General features: G+C 46.7%; 1 protein-coding gene and 1 pseudogene across 2 annotated transcripts in view; both read left to right on the top strand.

Annotated features, from left to right (window-relative positions):
• G-TMT (gamma-tocopherol methyltransferase) overlaps window positions 1-21,098 on the top strand; it is a 75,177-nt gene that overhangs the window by 42,794 nt on the left and 11,285 nt on the right. The window lies entirely within an intron of this gene.
• LOC148036716 (uncharacterized) lies at window positions 15,926-20,468 on the top strand (annotated as a pseudogene).

Genomic DNA, 21,098 nt, shown 5'->3' on the forward strand with positions numbered 1-21,098 from the left:
GGCAATGCTTTGGAGTTTCCAGAAGTTGCTGTGTGTAGCGTTTATGACCTCCATCCTTTTGCATCCGGGTCAACCAACTCCCCACTGTCAAGCCTCTATGTGCCGCTAGCCATAAGAAATGCGATACCCTCCTCGGTCTCCAACTATTCCATAGGTAGCGTCAGAAGGTCCATTGGAAAGCATCTGTGATGCTGTGCTCCGCCAATATGTGCTACGCGACAACGCTCAGTCCATGTCCTCCTGCATCAGTACGTGTCTGCGAATCCTGACTGTGTACTCCAAGAATCTCGGTGGCTTCTTGGCGATCGTAGTGGCCAGCCATAGCCACTCTCGCGGTGTCAGAAGTGGAGGAGCGGTGGAAGCATAAACATGTGCTGAAATAAACTGTTGAAACACAAGACAAAAAGAGAAAAGAAAAGAACACGATACAGATGAGAACTCAGATGTATGCATGGGAAATGGAATCCATATATCTGAACACGAGATAGTCGCATACAACAGTGAGTCACTGGTTGCGTGGGCACTGACACTGGCTCTGGCTCCTCTCTCCACAGAGTCTGCAAATGGTGAAGGTGATGATGATGATACTGACTGAGGAGGAGCACTGAGTATAAATAGGCTGAAAAAGTGGGGAGCAATAATACTGGTCGGACAGCATTAATGCTGGCGGACTGGTGCATAAAATGCCCCAATGGCATAAAATGCCACACCAGAAAAATACCTAAAATACCTAATAAAAATGCCCAACCCAGATCAAGCTCAGACTCACACATGAGCTGACAAATACTCTGCTAACACCCTCTCTCAGATCATGAGTGATCTGATACAATACAATGAATAGGGATCAAAAACTATACAACATAGAACCACCAAATAGAACCATCGATACCCAAGCAGTGGGTGATCAAGCCACCACCAAGGTGCCTCAGAGAGAACCTGATGTCGATGTCGATCATACCAAACACCTGAAAATAGAGAAGATCATAGCATGTCTCTGTGTCCATCACCAATGTCTCGCAGTAGCATACAAGACCATCATGTCAAAAATGCCGCTGAACATATGTGACCATGGATTCCCCGCCTTTGGCCAGACCGCCAAAGTGTCCCCTCATGTGAGCTCCAGACGAAAGCCTCCCGCTCTCTGTCAGATAACTAGCTCATCATGAACCTGGATGTCAATCCCAGCTCCAGGATTTGATTCTGCCAGACTGAAGTCGATGCGTCAGGGACGTCCCTCTCTGAAACCTGTGCACCTGTATAAAAGTATAGATGAGGCGCGGCTGCCCCATCTGAACACCCGCTCACACTCCCTCTCTGGCACAAGAGAGTCGTGAGGGATGACCTCATTACCACCACTAGAAAGCAGCCGAGGAAGGGGCCACCAAGCCCTTCCCGCGAGCCGAAGAAGAGGATCCCTTCCGTGCCTTGGACTTCTCCTTGGTCGGAGGATCTGAGTCGGAGTCTGATGAAGGAGAGGACTCATTGGTAGAGTCAACATCCCGCTTCTTCTTTTGCTCCTTCCTGGAAGCCACTAACGTCTTGCAGTCCTTCCGCAAATGTCCCTTCTTGCCACAATGGTAACACTGGGCCTTCGACTTCTTCTTCCCGTCACCCCTCTCTGAAGCTACATAAGCCTCACCTCCATAATGTGCCGGAAGCCACCCCTGTAATCTCAAGGATGTCTCATGCTCAAGAAGCATCGAGGTCATATGTGTAAAATTGACAGGAGTTGATGATGTCTGCGCCCGCAAAGTATTGGCCACTCCATCAAACTCCGGGGGGAGCTTGTAGAGGACCGTCCCGACGAGATGCGCCTCGGGAAGAGCAGATTGCATGTGCCGAAGCTGGTCCTGTACCTGCGTAACACGAAGAAGAAAAGACTGAATAGTATCTTTCGGCTCAAACTTCAACTGCTGGAGCTGGCCATAAAGTGTGACGGCCCGCATGGTGGAAGGTGCCTCGTACATCTGCTGCAACTTTTGCCATACTCCAGGAGATGTCCTACAGGAGGTAACCGCCGGTAAGACCGCTTTAGAAATACACCAAAGCAACGCCGAGTAAGCACGAGCATCGTCCGAGTCCCATGTGAGCACCGCTTCCTCATGGTTGTCCTCATCAAAATCTTCAAGAAGAGGAAAAGGACGGAGAGGTTTAGCAATAGCTCCACAGACGATGTACCATAACCACTTCTGCACAAACCAAGCTTTCATGACAGCACTCCATGTGAGATAATCAGGTCCATGTAACTTATCATCAGGGGAAGTGCACAGAGGAGCCATATGGAGAGGATAAGAAGAGAAGTAGAGAAGAGATGGAATGTAGAGAGGAAACACAGCCAAAACACAAGCACAGACTGCAGAAAATGAGAGTTCACATGCAATATAACCCAAAATCTGATCAATAGAAGACAAAATCTGCTGCAGAAAGGCAAAGAATCAGTCAAAAACTGCCAAAAACAGAAAAACGGCCTGAATTAACAGTCAACCAGCCATGAAAGATGCTGAACCAGCAAAAACGCAGGCTGTAAACTGCAGAAAAACAGGTAGAAAACTGTCGTTAGCAGCTGCAGATGAAAAACGCAGGCAGCAGAGGGTGCATAGGCAGCAGGCGATGGGAAGACTGCAAAAAATGCAGGCTGAAAACAGCCCCAAAACAGGTCGCCTGGCTGCTACAGCAGTCGTCTGATCAACAGGGGTACAAAACAGTCCTGAAATCAGCAATAAAACACAGCAGAAACACACATCCTGAAAACTGATACCATGTTAGAAGTGGAACAGCGGTGGAAGCATAAACATGTGCTGAAATAAACTGCTGAAACGCAAGACAAAAAGAGAAAAGAAAAGAACACGATATAGATGAGAACTCAGATGTATGCACGGGAAATGGAATCCATATATCTGAACACGAGATAGTCGCATACAATAGTGAGTCACTGGCTGCGTGGGCATTGGCACTGGCTCTGGCTCCTCTCTCCATAGAGTCTGTAAATGGTAAAGGTGATGATGATACTGATTGAGGAGGAGCACTGAGTATAAATAGGCTGAAAAAGTGGGGAGCAATAATGCTGGTCGGACAGCATTAATGCTGGCGGACTGGTGCATAAAATGCCCCAATGGCATAAAATGCCACACCAGAAAAATACCTAAAATACCTAATAAAAATGCCTAGCCCAGATCAAGCTCAGACTCACACACGAGCTGACAAATACTCTGCTAACACGCGGATCCCACTCTAGCTCATCAAGTGGCTTGCCCTCCCAAATTGAGAGGTGCCACTCCATGAGCTTCTCCCAGAAGACATAAGGGTCTAGCTGCCATGTCTTCCCTTGAAGGCCAACCACCTGAATCCTCCTCCATGAAAGGGCAACTATCCCCTCATCCTGCCGCCCTTTGTCAAGGGCCTAACAGCCCCTCTCCTTCATGGTGAAGAAAGTCCCATATGGGGCAGCGCCCACTCTATTTGCCACCTGTAGGGGGATACCTGTTGGTGAAAACCTAGCGGCCCATACCTCCCTGGGCTCTATCGGCTCTTGTATTAGGGGGGCAAGGTACTCCTAAGGTATTACTGCATCAATCTCTCTTCTCCTCAACTCAACTCCTCTCTGGCAACCTGATGCTCGCTGCAACATCTCCTTATTCACCATCTTGTACACCTCTCGCCATGTCGATGGTACGAGCCGGACTGGCCTCCTAACCAATCCATTAGATGTGGGGGAGCTCACTAATCTGTACCCCATCCCGATCTCTGACTTGGGGGTTCCAAATCACTGGCTAGCGGTCTATCTCCTCCTGGCAGTTTAGGGAGCACTAAATTAGGGCCTTACGGAGGCCCTCCCACACATGGAGCAGGCTGTGTAGGAAGGAGGATTTGGGGGGTGTGATTTGGGCCGTCGTGAAGATCCATCTCAAGGACGGCCTCCAATCACCAACATACCTACAATAGGACCTTCCAGGTCTGCCATCTTGGTGTGAGGCCGTGGACTACTAGCTTGCCCAAGAGGGCTAGACTCTGATACTCGGGGTCTATGATCCCAAGCCATCCCTCTAACCAATGTTGGATGATAGTTGCCCATGCCACCTAGCCTGGGAGTCCCTGGAACCGTCTGATTTGACCTAGAGGAAGTTCCGCACTAGGCGGCGAAGCTGAACTACACTAGATGAGGAGAAGCACCAAGACGAGGCGATGTACTAAGCCATCGCTAGGAGGAAGTGGTTAACCACCAGGGCTCGGCTTGCTAGGGAAAGGCAAGCCGTACTCTAGTAGATTAGCTTCCTCCGAATAGAGTCAAGGACTGGAAGAAACTGCTGGGTGAAAGTGATGTCGACTCCCATCTAGAACCCTAGGTAACGGATGGTCTGCCCTCTGCACACCCATCTAAATCCCAAGTGGACACCCCACTCCGTACTAGAGTCCGGATTTGTAAGGAAACTAATCGACTTTCGCCAGTTGATTTTCGCTCCCGTTGCAGTACAGAACACCTTGAGAGCCAGTCTCACTCTCTCCAGTATCAACTCATCGTCCTCTATGTAAAGTGCTGTATTATCTGCATACTCTGAGTCTAACAGCTCCGTCTCCTCTCTCACTAGATGTCGGAGGCCGCGTAACCTGCTCGCATGTGATCTGATACGCGGCCAAGGAGCAGCCCTGCCGGACTGATCTCTCTAGCCGAAACTCCTCCCCTTGCTTGCCACCTATGAGAATCCTGTTGGTAGTTGATTTGTAAAGTACGGAGACCCCGCAAATCCATGCCTTCCAGCCTCACCAAGGTGCCCTCTAAGAAGTCCCAATTCACCCTGTCATAGGCTTTCTCAAAGTCCAGGAGTAGTACAGCCAATCCCTGACCACTGTGCTGGGCCCACTCTGTTGCCTCAAAGAAGGTGAAGACATTGTCTAGGATGCTCCTATCCTGGACAAAGCATGTCTGTGTGTCATGAATGATGTCGGAAGCATAGGGTGGAGTCACCTACTAATCATCTTTACGAGTGCCTTATAGGCCACTGACAACAAGTAGCTCCAACCGGTCTCCCCCTTTGGGGAGGAGACTGATAAGACTTTCCGATAGACTCCCTGGCATCTGTCCTGAAGTAAAAATATCCTGGAAGACCAGTAGTAAGGGGTCCTTTACCACCTCCCAGTAGATAGTGAAGAAGGCCTTAGAGAGGACATCCTCTCCGGGGTATTTCTGCCTGTCATGTGTATGGAAAACCTCCTCTAGTTCTCTGTGAAGGGGTCTAGCAGGGAGCATTCCATCTCCTCTGTGACGAGGGATGGGATGTGATCCCAGACCTGCTGTCTACATCACTGTCCTCTAGTTGAGGCTCTTCCTGCTGGAAAAGGAATCTCCATCACCTCGTTCGGGCTAGAACAAATCCTTCCATACTAATGCCGAAGGCTGCGTATCTGCTCTTTTGAGGTGCAGGGTTGATGCACCTGGAAAAACTCCCTGCATATCGTGTTCCCCTTCCGCCTAGAAGGCTGCTGAGGTGTGGAATGAGAACTCTGAGCGCGTGTCCTTTAGGCTGGCGATGGCTGCTCATGCGCGCACCTCTTGTTCGTGGGGGATGGGATCCCTTGGTTCCTCCTGTAGTAATCTCTGCGTGGCTGCTAGGTCCCACTCGAGTGCTCTCTCCTCCTCCCAACTCTGCTGCCTGGCCTGTAGGGCTGCCTCTTGGCAGATAGTGCTCAACTCGGCTAGGACCTTTGCAACCTCCTTTGCGATCCGGTCCCTCTTGCCCCACTTCCTAGTCCAAATCTGCTTAGTCTCTTCACGTCCTTCCTCGTGTAGATCAAGTTAGGGATTCGACATGATCGTGTGTCTAGGATAGATACTGGGGGATCAAGTGTCAAGAGAACCAGGCAATGATCGGACAAACTGGTGCCAGCCAATTGCCCTACGTGGCCTCTATGAGAGTATCCCCACTCTTCTACATAGAACCTATCCAACCGCTCTTGCAAGACTTCGCCTAGCCGCCTGTATCCCCAAGAGAAGTCCAATGATCTCTCTCTCCTGTGGAAAGCTGGGTCTCTCCAAGCATCGTGTACTCCTACTGCCAGTAGGAAGATCTCCCATGCCTCCTGCACCTCCCTAGCCATACCTTGGTAGTTTCTGCCTCTGCCCTGTTGGTCCTCTAAGGCCTCCAGATGGTTGAAGTCTCCTCCAACAATCCAGGAGTCCACCTCTAGGAGTCCTGCTGCGATCTCCACCCAGAACTTGCTACGTGCCCTAATCTCAGTAGGGGCATAGACATTGAGGACTCCAAGGCATGAGTCCCCAATATCCAATCCGATCCATAGAACCCTCCCTGCCACAATCGTCCCGTGGTTCCATACATAGGCAGTGAGACTCGGGCCAATAGAGGTGACGTACCTCCCCTACCGGCTGGGTCTAGGCAGGAGTGAGCTTGTGCTCTTGTAACAGTAAGATGTGGATTCGTCCGGCAAGGGCAAGTTGCAGCTCCTGCCGAACAATCAACTTCCTAGAACCACGTGCTCCACTATAGTGGAGGCTGTTTACATTCCAGGATGCAAGATGTAAGCTAATAGAGAAACATGTGATTGACCAAAGAAGCATTTGTTCGGTGTGAAAGCTGTTGACGAAGAGGAGCTATGAGGCATGCGGATGCACTTCGTTGCCGGCCTCTATGGTGAACTTAATCTCCCCATGGTAGCCCTCGGGCGGCGGACCATGGGGGTGATGGATGTGCCTGGTGGTACCACCAGGGCATCAGGCTGAGAAGCGGGACTCTGTGCAGTGGTGGAAATGAGCCGCCTGTGTCAGGGGTCACTCGATCATATCCATCCGAGCTCTCCATTGCGGGGGGGCTCGAAAGATAATGCTCAGATGTGGGACCTCGGCCCCGGTCCACCAGTTGATGTCCATCATGCAACCTGGCCACTGCTGGGAAAAAAGTGTCAGTCCTCCTCCTTCCATCCACTGTGAGATGTGGTCTGCCACCTGGCTCTTCGCCTCCTCTATCTGAGTCGTTGTCTAGTCTCGTGTGTGAGAGGTATGAAGGAAGATCACGTAGTTTGGTCCATCCGGTGGTGCTAGTAGATGGACCTTGCCGCTCCTTGACTTGCGTACCATGAAGATTCACACTTTCAGGGGTAGTGGGAACTCTCTGCGCTCCGTAACTCTTAGGTAGGACCATGGTCTATTGCGAAAAAACTCCTATGGAAGCAGCTGCGCTTGTCTCGTGAAGGTGTGACGGGTGGCATGGGTGGATGAACTGGTGGTTGTGTGGGGAGGGGAGGGGCCTAGACTGCCTGTGAATGGAGGATGTTGGCGTATGGGGCTCCTCACCTCCTGTGGGGCGGGGTCACCTATATTGGGTGGGGATCAGGGGGGGTAGTCGGCAGGGGTGATGGAGGGATGGTCGGATGCACAAGGCGGGTGTGGGGGGCCTGGTAGCTCTGGAGGGGGGTGTTGTGGGCTAGGGTCGGGGGGAGGGGAGGGGGAGTGTGGGCCCTCAGGTGAGGTGGCTTGTGATGCCTCCATGGGGGCTGGATATGTAGGCTTGTGGTCTTGCCGGGTGGGGCGATTGGGGGGGGGGGGACGCTCGCTCTCCTGCACTGTACTGCCGTGGTTGTCTGAGGGGTTGATTGCGGCCCCCCTTGCTGTCTCCCTCTCTGTCCTCTTTGGACCCGTGTAAAGCCATCCACATCTACCTGTGGGCTTGTTAGCGAGGCCGCCTTGGCTCCGAAGTGCGTGCACTCTGCTACTTGATGCCCAAAGTAATGGCAATGTAGGCACTGCCCTGGCTGCCCAGTCACAATAACCTGATGCTTGAAAGAGTATCCGCCTGCCTTGATCTCTAGAAATTGTGGTATATTCTTCGTTTCTTTCATTGCCACCCGTACCTTTGGGACTCGTGCAGCTATCACTGCGTCCACGAAAGAGACGGGAAGGATAGTGTTTGTTCCTTAGAGAGGATGATGCGCAAGGTGTTTGACTGGGGGGCACTCGCAGAATGCACCGGTGTCTGACCAGAGGTTTTCATTGCACATCCCTACTGAGAACCTACCAATCATGCTACTATGCTACCGGAGGGGGGGAGTGTCGCTGCAAATGGAGGGAGCAACCGGGGGGGGGGGGGGGGCGATGGTGAGGAGGGGGTGTATGCTCTTTTCTGGTGGTGGGGGAGGCGTTGGTCTCCACAAGAGCAGAGTAGAGAGTGCGCACGATTGTAGGTACAATGACGAGTATACCACTGTAGGTTTTTAGATAGATATATATGTGTAAGTACAAGTGCTAAGGGTGTGTTCACACTTGAGCACATTAAAAGGCATAAGGGCCTTTATTTCCAACAACCTCTCACCTAAAGGCAATGTGCCTAAAGAGGAAGAAAGAATCAGCCAAGTCTAGGTATGTACAAAGCTGAAATACATATATCTATCCAACTTCCATCATTTGTCGCGGCAATGAGCAAACCGCTCTGCTGGAAGACCCTTCATGAGAAGGTCTATATGATTATCATCTGTATGCACTTTGACAAGCTCAATGCTCTTGCTGTCAAGTACATCTCTAATGAAGTGGTACTTCACCTGTATGTGCTTCGTCTTCGCATGAAAGACGGGATTCCGTGCTAGCATGATAGCACTCTGACTGTCACAACGGAGAACAGGCAACTCTGTAATGCCAAGCTTTCCCACCAGACGTGAAAGCCATAAAGCCTCCTTGCATGCCTCAGTAGCAACCACATACTCTGCCTCTGTAGTAGACAATGCAACACACTTTTGTAGCTTGGAGATCCAAGAGATTGCTCCTCCTGTGAAAGTAAACACATACCTAGAAGTGGACTTTCTGCAATCCCCATGACCAGCATAGTCTACATTCGTAAAGCCAACAATAGATTGTTAGCAGAGTATTTGTCAGCTGATGTGTGAGTCTGAGCTTGATCTGGGTTGGGCATTTTTATTAGGTATTTTAGGTTTTTTCTGGTGTGGCATTTTATGTCAGTGGAGCATTTTTATGCACCAGTCGGCCAGCATTAATGTTGTCCGACCAGCATTATTGCTCCCCACTTTTTCAGCCTATTTATACTCAGTGCTCCTCCTCAGTCAGTATCATCATCATCATCTTCACCATCTGCAGACTCTGTGGAGAGAGGAGCAGTGCCCATGTAGCCAGCGACTCACTGTTATATGCGACTGTCTCGTATTCAGATATATGGATTCCATTTCCCGTGCATACATCTGAGTTCTCATCTGTATCGTGTTCTTTTCTTTTCTCTTTTTGTCTTGTGTTTCAGCAGTTTATTTCAGCACATGTTTATGCTTCCATCTCTGCTCCACTTCTGACATAGATGCCTTGTGCTTTTCAAAGCAGATGTACAACTCATTTGTGCCTTTGAGGTATCTCATAATTCCTTTCACTGCTTCCCAATGCTTTTTACCAGGATTTGCCATGCATCTGCCAACCACTTCCACTGCAAAAGCAATGTCAAGACGTGTAGCAACCATATCATACATCAAATTGCCAACTGCTGAAGCATATGGTATCTTGGCCATTTCAGCCTTCTCATCATTAGATGTAGGGCTGTCCTCTGCACTGAGTTTCACATATGGAGGCAATGGAATGCCAATTGTTTTCCCCCCCCTCCATATTGAAACGCTGCGAAACCTTGGAGATATACTCTTGTTGAGATAGATAGAGCAATCATTTTTACCTATCTCTGAGTATTCGCATGCCAAGAATGTGATTTGCATTACCAAGATCCTTCATGTCAAAGCTGCCATGAAGACTTAGCTTCAATGAGTCCAAGACATGAGTATCCCTACTAGCAATCAGCATGTCATCTACATACAAAACCAAGATAATTAGGTTGCCATCTGCTGCCTTCTTGGTGTATAAGTAGTGATCCACTTGACTTCTATGGAAACCTTGAGACTACATAAATGTATCAAATTATGATACCATTCTTTGGGTGCTTGTTTCAGCACATACAAACTCCTTTTGAGTTTACATATCATCTTCTATTTCCCTTTTTCCACAAATCCTCAGGCTGCTGCATATATATGTCTTCATGCAGATCACCATGTAAGAATGCAGCCTTTACATCCATATGTATGAGCTCCATATCTTCAGCTGCAACCAAGCCTAAAATGCTTCTCAAGGTTGTCATCTTGACTATAGGAGAGAAGATCTCATCAAAGTCAATTCCATGTTTCTGCTTGTGCCCCTTCGCAACCAATCTTGCTTTGTGCTTTGGTGAGGAACCAGAAGTGACCATCTTGTAAACCCATTTGCATGGAAGTGTTTTCTGCCCTTTAGGCAATTGCACCAAGTCCCAAGTGGCATTTTTCTCAAGAGATTCCATTTTTGACAACATGGCTTTATACCATTTCTTGCTGTCTTGTTTGTCCATTGCTTTCTTGAAGCAAGATGGTTCACCATAGTCTGTCAACATGACATAATCAGCCACATTGTTTGCACCAGGAACAAATCTATAAGGTTGTCTAGTAGCCTTAGATGATCTCCTAACCCAATGATCATTGTTTGCTGGTTGTTGAGCATTTTCGGCCTACTGTCCTGGCATTTCAGCTTGCAAATCAGCATTAACAACTTGCTGTCCTGGTTGTTCCTGCACATGTAGTGGTTCATTATCATGGGCAATAGCTGGCTGATCATTTTCAGTATTATTTTCTGCGTTTACAGGTTCATTTACAGCAAGTATTTGCTGCTGTACAATGGACACATTTTGCTATCCAAAAGGTATTTCTTCCCGGAATACAACCCTACGGATCTCCTTTGTCTTTTCGGGTTGTTTATGTATGCGATCTTTCCGGAAGATAACATCATTGCTGCGTACTACTTTCCTTTTCTCAGGATCCCATAATCTATATCCCATTTTACCCTCGTCACCATATCCTAGAAAAATGCATTTAAAGGACTTTGGCTCTGTCCCAACCGGCCATGCCACAAAGAAACACTTGGCTGCTCGGTCACGACAACAACATGATTACTCACAGTAGATACATGGAGAGGATACAAGGTATCACTTTTACAACCTTTGGCAATCACTCTAGATCCCTTACAGATTTTCCATTTCCTTTCACCAAAGGTGGTATGAAATCCATCATCATCTAGCTGCCTTGTGCTAATCAAGCTCTTTTTGAGCTGAGGTACATGGCGTACATGCTGAAGTGTGAAGACAGAGCCATGCTAAAACTGCAATTGCACACTGTCAATACCTGCAATGTCACATGCATAGTTGTCCCCAAGATGGACAACACCATGTCGACCCGCTGTATAGGTAGAGAACCACTCACGATGAGGGGTGACATGAAAAGAAGCTATTGAATCAAGAACAAGGTTGCAGCTGTACGTACGCACGGATCGATCCGTATTGTACGGTTCATATTGTACGGATCTGTACGTGTATGGATCGATCCGTCCGCTTATTTTTTTTAAAAACAGCTTTTTGACCTTCAACGTACGAATTTGGGCTTATTTCGGAATTTTGCCTGCAGTGCTTTGTTTCGCTCTGTCTCTGCACATTATGCACATTGCAACCAGGTAATTCTCACGCTCTCTCTCGCTCATGGTCTTGGTCCTCATCTTAAAGTTTGGAGATCTGGAAAAGAAGAGAGCCTTCCTCTCCAAGAGGATCGCTCTCAAAGGAGAAAAAATCTACCTAGATGAAGACCTCACCCCAGCCCAGTTAGCCCACAGGAGGAAAAATATGCCACGTGTTCTAGAGGCATGAAAAGCAAGTAAATGGGTTGTATACAGAGATGGAAGAGTCATCATCACAGAGAAAAGGACGGCATGAGGATGCGCGGCCTATGAGACCTTGAAGTTCACACTGTGGAATTGCAATGGCTCCCTTAAGACAGATGTAGGTTATTTTGAGGATACTTTCAAAGGGATAGACATTGCTATGTATACTGAGACACATCAATGTAAAGACAGCTGTCTACCTGATGTATATGGATATAGATGGGAAAGTGTATATCGTCCTCAGCCTAAACGGCCTGGAGGGACGAGGGGATCAGGAGGTGTGGCAATTCTATTTAGAGAAGAGCTCCGAGATACAATCCAAGTGGTATATAGAGATGTAGAGGCAAGATACATGTGGATCAGGTTACGTACAAGCAGAACTCGAGACATGTATATTGCCATATGCTATTTTCCCCCTGCATACTCTAAGTTTGCCCCTAAAGAGGCATCCCCGTATACACCACTATATGAGGACATAATAGGATACATGAGAATTGGGGATGCTCTACTAGCAGGAGACTTTAATGCACGCACAGGAAACAACCAATCTGCTTTCTTTGACACTAGTGATGAGATGTTCAGAGATATTGCATTAGATGAAGTGGGATTAGTTAGATCAGCCCAAGATAGAGAGATAATAGAATATGGAATTGGGAAGTGCACATGGTTTGGCCATCCTTAACGGGCTACCACAGTGGCCAAGATCTAATGGCTTCACATGTTGGAATAACAAGAAGGGGTCAAGCACAGTGGACTATTTGATTGGATTATCCAACTTGCTACCTGACATAAAAAGATTTGAAATCTCAGATAGACCAATTGGATTAGTAGCAGACCATGCTATTCTAGCCTTCACAATGTAATATGGGCATATACACGAAGCACAGTCACACATACCAAAATTGCCATGCTATGATTTTGTGGAAGCGACCTCACACATATACAGTACTACTGTGCGAGATGCATTGAGGGAGCTAGACACATAGGCCTCTCTGGATGAGTTTACAGGACAGTTGGCCGAGATAATACACACTTCAGCAACATACGCTTTCCCACACACTACACCATCAGATAAACCTCCATGAGGTAATGCCCCACAGAATGGCTGGTATGATGATGAGTGCAGAGAGACACGAGCACGTTTTCAGCGAGAGATGGCACTTGGCATATGTACACATAAGCATGCTCGAACACTCTTCAGACGGTTGGTACGCAAAAAGAAGCGGGAATACCTGAGCAGACTAGAAACAGAAATGTATTCCATGTTCTTGGGGCAGGACAGCAAGAGAGCATGGAAAAAGATGCACGAGAACCAGCCACCCCTACAAATTACTAGACCGGATGATTGGCATGGATATGCTTGCACACTCTATGATATTCTTGGCCAAGAGTCTATGCCACTCCCCTCAACCTCAAGACTAGCAAATTGCAAAATTTTCACAGAAAAAAAAGTGAGGAATGCCATATGGAAACTGAAAAATGGAAGAGCCCAAGATCATGAGGGTTTAGTGGCTGAACACTTCACGCATGCCTGTGATATTCTGGCACCAACGCTGGCTCACATCTTTAATAGGGCAGTTTGTGAGGGATTTGCAGCTTGTTGGTCAGACCATATTATTGTGCCGCTCTTTAAGAGTGGAGACCCCGCCCTACCTAGTAACTACCGAACTATCATGATTAGACACATGCTGGCCAAGATATATGGCTCTATCGTGGAACAAGCATTGAGTGAATGGGCTGAGATGCATGGCCTGAGATCAAAAGGCCAGGCTGGCTTTAGGAGGGGATATACAACTCTAGACTATATCTTTACATTGAGGGCAATCATTGAAGAAGGCAAGGCATTCAAGAAAAATATCTATTGCTGTTTTGTGGACTTTCGCAAGGCCTTTGACACAGTGCCATGTGCTAGACTCATGAGAAGAATGCAAGACATTGATGTGCCCGTAGAGATACAGTGGAGTATCTATGCCTTGTATGAGACAGTGACAGGCAGAGTATGAACACCTGAGGGCATCTCAGATACAGTCAATAGCACCATTGGGGTGAAACAAGGCTGTCCACTTTCACCGACACTATTTGGGCTATATATAGATGAAATTTCAGAATATGTGGATAGGACTGGTGGGGTCGGAGCCAGCCTAGCTGGAGTGCTGATACCATTACTACTTTATGCTGATGATATTGTACTTATATCTGACTCACCTGAGGGACTAAATAGACACTTGGATGCATTATCAGCTTTTTGCAGAGATAGAGATCTTAAGGTGAACCTTGGGAAAACTAAAGTTATGGTATTTAACACTTTAGTTGCTTGGGTGACAAGAGCTGAGCACCAGTTTACTTTTGATGGAGAGCCAGTGGAGATGGTTAGGCACTATGTCTATTTGGGGGTCACATTGAAGGGACCACAGTTCTCTTGGAGAGAGACATCAGAGGCTCGTTTGGCAAAAGCATATGCAGCCTTAGGTGCATTGGAGAGGCAATGTGCTCACATACAATTTCATGAGCCGCGCACCAAAATGTGGCTTTTTGACACCCTGGTTACACCCACACTCCTATATGGGGCAACTATTTGGGGTCTGAGTCTCTTTCACACGAGGAGACAGCCTTTGGGAGACCATGATGGACCAGGGAAGGAATACTATGACGGATGGGAGCATATGGAAAGACCACTGGTCATGATGATCTCACGCATGATACGAGCGAAGAGCTCGACCCCACATGAGATTATCAGAGTTGAGTTGGGAGCATCACCCATGGTGGCTGAGAGGCCTTGGTCCAGGTAGTGACTTTCATACATAGACTATGGGAGCTCCCCCAAGATAGATACCCACGGCTAGCCCTGGCCTCTTCTAGACAACTAGCAGCAGACGGTGACAGACACTGTTGGTATGCTCAGATGAGTACATGGATGAGTCTACATGGGCTGCAGATTGACATACTACCCCCCTTTGACTATAGCTTGGATTGCCCTACACTTGACCTAAGCCGATCAGAGCTAAACCATGTGATCAGAGCAGACATACTGAAGTTAGATACGGAGAAGACCTGGATCCGACCCCCCTCCCCCCATGGCACGAGGATGGCACACTACCAGACCCACTTCCTTCAGGTATCTGAGGATGGTTTCATCACCCGACCCAATTACATGGACACATAGCTGCCTCATGGACTACGCACAGTTATTGGTTAGATCCGCACCTCATCCCACCACCTGAGGATTGAGACAGGCAGATGGGAGGGTATACAGATAGAAGAACGCATATGCCCACTATGCGACAGAGAGCCAGAGATAGAGGAACACTACATCTGCCGATGGACTGTATATTATGACATACGAGGTAGATACCACTGTCTGTTTCGAGAGGGTTTTGGACCCCTGAGACGGATCATGCAGTTTGAGGATTAGAGATGCTTGGGATTTTTCCTCTTGGAGCTCCAGAGGCGCAGAGCAACAATTCTACGGAGTAGGAGGCCCCCACAGCTCGGCTCACATAGACAGAGAGCAGTCACTGAATTTTTCATTGATACACGACATAGTATGGCAGATACCACTACTACTGCCACACAGCCTACAGGAGTACATCATCATTGGACCTCATTTTCTGTAGGTGTCCCTTTGGATAGAAGTGGCACTTAGCCGGTCTAGGCGCCCACATCCACCCGGACAAAGGCCTAGACATCCACACCACAGACAAATTAAAGCCATCATTGAGCGCCACAGGAGACAGATGCCGAGACGCCTCAGCCAAGCAGAGATACACCTCCCTAGAGAACAGACATATCATTGATGGAGAGTTTTCCTTTCTCTACTCTCACTTTCAGATCACTTTTCAGATCAATGACATGTTTCCCTTTTATAGGACACTATTTCATTCTTTTTCAGTCTTATAGGCATGTTTTTCATATTTTTCTCGTTCAAGATGAGAAACACACTATCATTGTATGTACTGCTTTGGTCTCATAGGCCACATTGGCCTTTTAGAGACGTTAATATACTCTCTCTCTCTCTCTCTCTCTCTCTCTCTCTCTCTCTCTCTCAACCGCGAGCGGCCAATGTACTACATGATTAATCTCGCCTCTCTCTCACTCCCTCTCGAGTTCCTCTCTCTCTCTCTCTCTCTCTCTCTCTCTCTCTCTCTCTTTCTTCCTTTGGAGTATGCTCGAAGCTCTGCCTCTCTCTTTCTTTGTGTCACACAGCTTCCAGGATCCAATATGCCGAAGCCATGCAACCCCTACTGGTAGGAGCACACCAATGTCATCGATGTTATTAATACGCCAACCCAAGCTGGTTCTGGCACGCGTAGATGGAAGTGCAAGTATTGCAACTTCGAGCTCACGAGCACAATTTCTTGTGTCGTGATACACTTGACAGGTATTGGCATCACTGACAATTGTGGTGGGTGCAAGCAGGTGCCGCAGGATATCAGAGACAAGCTTATTGCTGAGAATTCATCAACAACAAAGGGTTCAAAGAAGGTAAGGGGCAGCCAACACACTCAAGATGCACTTCATGATGCGCTTGTGGGGGAGATGGGGTGATTCTTCCACACAGGATAGCCAGCCTACAGGGGGCAGAAAGAGGGCCCGTGTCATGCAGGAGGTTGATGAGGATGATGATGCACATGTGCTGAGACAGAGGACTTTGCCTTCACGTGTGCCATCTCTTTTGTGGGTGAAAGAGAGACAAAAAGTGGTTGAGATGGAGATTGCTCGCATTCTTGTGGTAAAAGAATGGTGAGGGCCATAGCAGAGGTTGGCCACATAGACTCGTGGTCTGGGGTGGAGTATAACAAAATGCGTATCACGATGCTTGAAGAGCAGAAAGCCTTGATAGGCAAGGCATTGGTACCTGTCAAGGCAGGATGGCAGTCTTTTGGGTGCACCATCATATCTGATGGCTAGAGTGATATGCGTAGACAACACATTATCAATATTTTGGTGTCCTTATGTCTTGGCACATACTTCTTGCGGGCTGTGGATGGAGGAAAGGTAGGAGAATCCATCCGTGTTGAGTTTATTTATCACCACATTAGACATGCAATTTTGGATGTTGGGCCAGAGAATGTGGTCCAAGTGGTGACAAACAATGCTTCAAATTGCAAGCGTATGGGTGAATTGGTCGAGGCAGAGTTTTCTCGCATTGCTTGGACTCCTTGCACATTGCTTGGACCTGCTGATGGTGGATATTGGAAAGTTGCCATGGGTGCAACCTCATGTTGCAGATGCTACGAAGATTACTACATTTTTCCGAAAAAAACATCAGGCTTTGGCCATCTTCAGGAGCCATAGTGCACTTGATATGGTGCGATCCTCGAAGACCAGGTTTTCTTATATGTTCCTGGTCTTGCAGAGGCTTCTTAGGTTGTGGGATCCAATACTACAGACTGTGGTGGACCCGAAATGGAGGTTTATGCACCATGGGCAAACAAAGGCCACTTGATACATTCAGCGGAAAGTGCTTGATGAGGCCTTTTGGACAGAGGTACAGAGCTCGATAGTGGCATTGTAGCCTATCCATGTCCTCCTCCAAGTCACAGATATGGAGGGCTCTACTCTTGGACTAGTCTATCATCTCTTCATGGAGATGAAGCGCCATATTGCTGCTTGTACGACATTGACAGAGTCTCGATGAGTGTACACTTGGATATTGTTCTTGGCTGATTATATTAATATTAAATAATATACACAATGCAACAATATGTTTAAAGTTATATTATATAATAATTGTTGGAATGTTGGCTTGATTATATTAATATTAAATAATATACACAATGCAACAATATGTTTAAAGTTATATTATATAATAATTGTTGGAATGTTGGCTTGTCAATTTGTAGCCGAGGTGACATCCTGGCTATTGTAGAGCGGCGATGGACATTTATATGAGCCGTCCCATTCATGGGATGGCTGCATTGCTTCATCCCCTCTACAAGAAGCCAGAGCTGTTTAGTGAGAGCACTTTGCTCACACAGAAAGACCAGTATATCAACATAATGTACGACGAGGATGAGCAACTTGAGGTTGATGTAGAGATGGTGGGTTTTATGAACAATCTAGGACCATCCTTTGCTAGAGCGGTGGTTTTGAGAGAGGAGGGGACGAAATTTCCTCTCATGTGGTGGCCGAGCTATGGAAGACAAGGTCTTTCAAAGCTGACTCATCTCGCTCTTCGAATCCTCTCGCAGGTACTCTTGACTCTTTCACAATTTTATCCATCTTTAAAGTTTAATTCATTAAGGGTTTTGACTCCAAAATCGTATCATGATTCATGATCGTAGGATTGTTTTGCTGGTGCTTGTGAGCGTAATTGGAGCGCCTACTCCTTGGTTCACACGAAGATCCGCAATCGACTTAGTACAGCTCAACTGGAGCGATTAGTGTATTGCGGAACGAACATGAAGCTCGTGCGAGATTATCATGCTTTGGAGACACCTAAGCATGTATATTTAATTGTCTGATGTCATACGTTTTTTGACACATTTCAATATAATTAAGTCATTTCTTGTGGTTCTAACTTGTCGGATTTTGCTTTTCCATAGGCAGATCCGACCCATGTGAAGATGGTTCCAGCCTCTACTGAGGACAACGTGGAGCAGTGTGTCAGAGACGAGCAGACATATATTATACGACTCCTTCATAGAGAGTTGGAGAGCATCGATCACCATGTCATGAGGTCACGTGCACGGGCTTTGGTGATACCTTTGCGTGAGGAGGCTGCAAATTCAGAGAGCGCTAGACGGAGGGGCATTTGTCGGGGGAAGCTGCCTGTTCATACGCAGCAGACTCGGGCGAATGAGACTGCCACTCTCATTCATACTTAGAGAGAGCCAGGAGATGATGATGTAGCATACGGATCTCATGATACATCTTGCACATCATCACATGTGCCTGTGATGGCAGAGCTTGAGTATGACGACGAGGGCAATGTCCTGACAGATGGGGATTTGCTCTCTTTTGGTGCATCGTCATCATCATCATCAAATGAGGAGTTTTGACTCTTAGATCACGTTTCATTGTGGAGTCTAGACTCTAGACTAGCCCTTATGGGGCTTTTGAGGACATTTCTATGATGTAGTGTTGCAGCTTGCTATGTAGTATGTGCATTGTATTCAGTTTGTTTTGATGCATTTGCAGCCTTTTAACATGGATGAGAGTCGAGACTTTTGTTGTGTAAACATTGATTCATCAGTTTATATAGAGCTAAGAGTGAGCTAAGAGTGGTGATTGGTGATTGAAGATTGATCTCTGATTGAAAACTGGTTTTGGTATCTGATGTTTGATTTCTGAAGTAACAAGTTTTACAACGTGCGGGAAGGGTTTTGTGATTACTAATCAAATGCGTATTAGCAAAGACCTTATTAGATTGTCTTGTAGGTCTCTCTCATAATTTAAAATTTATTTGGATGTTTTTATGTTTATTTTGATATGAAATGCCATATAGATTGATATTTTTTACAATGGTACGTATTTTTACATACACACAGATTTTATCTATACGGAACAACGTATAAATATGTACCGTACATTACGTACAGTGCATACACATCAACCTTGATTGAGAATCTAGGTATGCATGTCATCATCTGTATCTGCAAGTAAAGCATGTGCACCAAAGTGTGAAGAGACAAACAGTACGTCATTCCCACTGTCACTGTCATGAGTGACTACATTCACCTCTTCAATTTTAACGTTGCTCTTCTGACCCTCTTTCTTCTCTTCCTTGCTATCATCTGTCTTCTTGCCCTTTCCTTTCTCTTTCTTTCATTTGTAACAGTCACGTTTAAAGTGACCCTTCTTGCCACAACGATGGCATTTAACATCTTTGCCTCATGATTTACTGTGTCCCTTGCTATCAGATTTTCCTTTCTGCTGTGATCTACCCCTAGTATGCAAAGCACTAGAAGACCTATTGGACGCATTATTCTGCCGATTCATTTTTTCCATAAGTAGAGCACTCTTTACATCAGCATACAAAAGAATCAATTAGAAATGCTCATAGCAGTCTTGAATGTATCCCAACTCTCTGGAAGAGTGCAAAGCAAGAACGTAGCCTTAAATTCTTCATCAATCAAGAACTTCAAGGCAACCAGCTGGCTGAAAATGGAGTTAAACTTACTCAAGTGAGTAGACATTGCTGTACCCTCTTTCATACGCAAATCCATAAGCTTTTTTAGCCAATACACTTTGCTTGCGGCACTCTTTTGTGCATACAGTTCTTCCAGTGGAGTCCATATAGCATATGCAAAATCCAAACCTTCAATGTTGAACAACAAGGCATCGAAATCAATAGCTCGATGGCTGAGCATGCAAGCTCATTTAGCTCATCCCAATCGTCGTGTTCCATATCTATAGGCTTTGCCTTTTTGGTCTTAATTGGCTTTGTCTATTTCTTTTGCAACAGGATATTGTAGCATTGTTTTTCAGCCATGATTTTCAGCCCAAATGTGACCAAACAATTCAGCAACTGCAGGCCCAAACTGTCACACAAGTGACCAAGGTACAAGTACCAACCAACAAACACTTTGCTTGCGGCACTATAGTTCTTCCAGTGGAGTCCATATTTGAACAACAAGGCATCGAAAATCGATAGCTCGATGGTTGAGCGTGCAAGCTCATTTAGCACATCCCAATTGTCCTGTTCCATATTTGCAGGCTTTGCCCCTTTGGTCTTAATCGACTTTGCCTGCTTCTTTTGCAACAGGATATTGTAGCATTGTTTTTGCCAGATTGCAAAGTTATGTGCTACTTCAAGCTTCTTTATGTGCATGAGATTACTGTTGTCATTGTTGCCAGCCATGATTTTCAGCCCAAATGTGACCAAACAATTCAGTAATTGCAGGCCCAAACTGTGACACAAGTGACCAAGGTACAAACAAGTACCAACCAGCAAACACTTTGCTTGCGGCACTCTATAGTTCTTCCAGTGGAGTCCATATAGCATATGCAGAATCCAAACCTTCAATGTTGAACAACAAGGCATCGGAAATCGATAGCTCAATGGTTGAGCGTGCAAGCTCATTTAGCTCATCCCAATCATCCTGTTCCATATCTACAGGCTTTGCCTCTTTGGTCTTAATCGGCTTTGCGTGCTTCTTTTGCAACAGGATATTGTAGCATTGTTTTTGCCAAATTGCAAAGTTATGTGCTCCTTCAAGCTTCTTTATGTGCATGAGATTACTACTGTCACTGCTGCCAGCCATGATTTTCAGCCCAAATGTGACTAAACAATTCAGCAACTGCAGGCCCAAACTGTCACACAAGTGACCAAGGTACAAACAAGTACCAACCAATAATAAATAACCACGTAGAAGCAGAGATTTCAGATCTGTAATTAAATTTTCAGAAGCACCAAACCATGTGCTACAGCATT

The sequence above is a fragment of the Lygodium microphyllum genome, chromosome 4, assembly GCF_053477565.2.
Source record: "Lygodium microphyllum isolate KBCC chromosome 4, Lygodium_microphyllum_v1.1.10, whole genome shotgun sequence".
NCBI classification, from domain to species: domain Eukaryota; kingdom Viridiplantae; phylum Streptophyta; class Polypodiopsida; order Schizaeales; family Lygodiaceae; genus Lygodium; species Lygodium microphyllum.